We start from the raw sequence: 2,347 nt of genomic DNA on the forward strand, positions 1-2,347 counted from the left end.
GACTGTGGAGGGAGGGGGGGGGGCGGGGGGGGGGGGGGGACGAGGAGGCACAAACCCTCCGAGGTGAGATTTTCCCTCAGTCTTTTTTCCGAGTCCTCACCTTAACACCTGCCAGAGACTGGGACACGTCCCTCCGAAGATCTGAGTCCACACCCCAACGATGAAGCCTCACGTCCCTCAGATTCCTAAGGCGGAAGTTAGGATACGTCACTTCCGGAAAGTCGGCCTGGGGCCTTCCAGGGATGACTTGGAGGCAGGGCGGGGCTGCGGGCCCCTTCTATCTGGTGAGAGGCCCCCTCGCTCCTTGTAGTTCTTTACTCCTAAGACTCCTCCCTCTGCTGACGAGAGTCCAACCCCCTCAGAGTAAACCTCACCTCCCTTAAATTCCCGAAGTCAAGACACAACACATCCCTGTACTCCGCCTGGTGTTTCCCAGGGCTGATAGTAGAGTGGGGTGGGTTCCAATCTACTCAGGATGGGAAAACCCCTGAGTCCTTACCTTGACTTCTTGCACTGGCTGAGCACCCTCTCTCTGTTGAGCTGAGACCACACCCATCAGGTCAAGGCCCTTATCTCACCAAGATACTAGTGAGGCTGGGTCTTAGCATGACAGGCTTGTGTGAGGTCTGTAGGAGCTGACAGTAAGCGCAGGGTCGTTTCTTTGTGGCTCCCTATATATTGTGGGTTGGGGGTTTATACTCAGTCCTCCACAAGTACTTATATTTCTTCCTGATACAGCCTGTACCCCCTGCCTTCACAAGGCCCCTATCTCCGTGAGATGCTGACCACACAAATGTAGGTGATAGCTGAGTGGTAGTTGATACCTGTTCCTGGGGCATCCCAGGGCTGAAAGCAGGTGTGCATTCCTGTGGGGCCGCTCTGTTTGGGGTGGGTGGCTAATTCAGCCCTCCATGAGGGTCCTCACCTTGATACCTGGCAGGGCCTGGGACTCCTCCTCCTGCTGACTGGAGTCCTGCCTCCAGCTTTGTTCTTTTTGCTTATGTTTGCTTTGGCTATTCAGGGTTGTTGTGGTTCCATATAAAATTTTAGGACTGTTTTTTTTTTTTTTCTATTTCTGTAAAGAATACTTGTGGGATTTTGATAGGGATTGTACTGAATCTGGAGACCACTTTGGGTGGATTTTTTAACAATATCAATTCTTACAATCCATGAACATAGAAGTCTTTCCATTTATCTCTGTGTTCTTTAATTTCCTTCATTGATGTTTTATAATTTTCAGTGTATAAGTCTTTTGCCTCTTTGGTTGCATTTATTCTTAAATACTTTATTCTTTTTGTTGCTATTGTGAATTGGATTGATTTCTTAATTTCCATTTTCTTTTCTTAAAAATTGTTTTTGAAGACTTTATTCATTTATTTGAGAGAGAGCGAAAGTGATCCCAGAAGGAGAGGGATCACAGAGGCAGAAGGAGAAGCAGACTTGCTGCTGAGTGGAGAGCCCGAAGCGGAACTCAATCCCAGGACCCTGAGATCATGACCTGAGCTGAAGGTAGACGCTTAACCGACTGAGCCACCCAGGCACCCTTAATTTCCATTTTCAGTTGTTCATTGTGCATAGAGACAGCACTGATTTTTGTGTTGGTTTTTGTATCCTGAAACTTTACTGAATTTCTTTATTATTACTAATAGTTTTTTGCCGTTGTTGAGAATTTTCTATTTATATGATCATGATAATGATCTCCTTAGCATTTCTTCTAAGGCAGGTCTAGTGGTGCTGAACTCCCTCAGCTTCTGTTTGAGGAAGTCTTCATTGCTTCTTCATTTCTGAAGGACAGCTTTGCCAAGTGTAGTATTTATGTTCATGTATTTCATTATTAACCTTTTAATGTCCATGGGATGAGTAGTGATGGTCCCTATTTCATTTCTGATATTGGTAATTCTGTTTTTTTTCTTGGTAAGCCTGACTAGAAGTTTATCAATTTTATTGATCTTTCCAAAGAACCAGTCTTGGGTTTCATTGATTTTCTTTATTGTTTTCAATTTCGTTGATATTTGCTCTGTTTTTCTCTCTGCTTTCTCTAAACTTTGTTGAGTTGTACTTTTATTGTCACTTCGGTAAAAATATATATTTTAAATCTCTCTCTGAGCTTTTTTCTTTGACCCATGAATTATTTAGAAGTGTGTTATTTAATTTCCAAATACTTAGGGGATACTCTACCTTCTTGCTATTGCTTTTTAGTTTAATTGCATTGCAGCTTATGAACATACTTTGTATGATCTCTGTTCTTCTGAATTTGTTAAGGTGTGTTTAATGGCTCTGAATCTTTTTCTATCTTGATACATATTTTATGTCACTTGAGAATAATATACATTCTGTTGTTGTTGGA

The sequence above is a fragment of the Neomonachus schauinslandi genome, chromosome X (assembly GCF_002201575.2).
Source record: "Neomonachus schauinslandi chromosome X, ASM220157v2, whole genome shotgun sequence".
Taxonomy (NCBI): domain Eukaryota; kingdom Metazoa; phylum Chordata; class Mammalia; order Carnivora; family Phocidae; genus Neomonachus; species Neomonachus schauinslandi.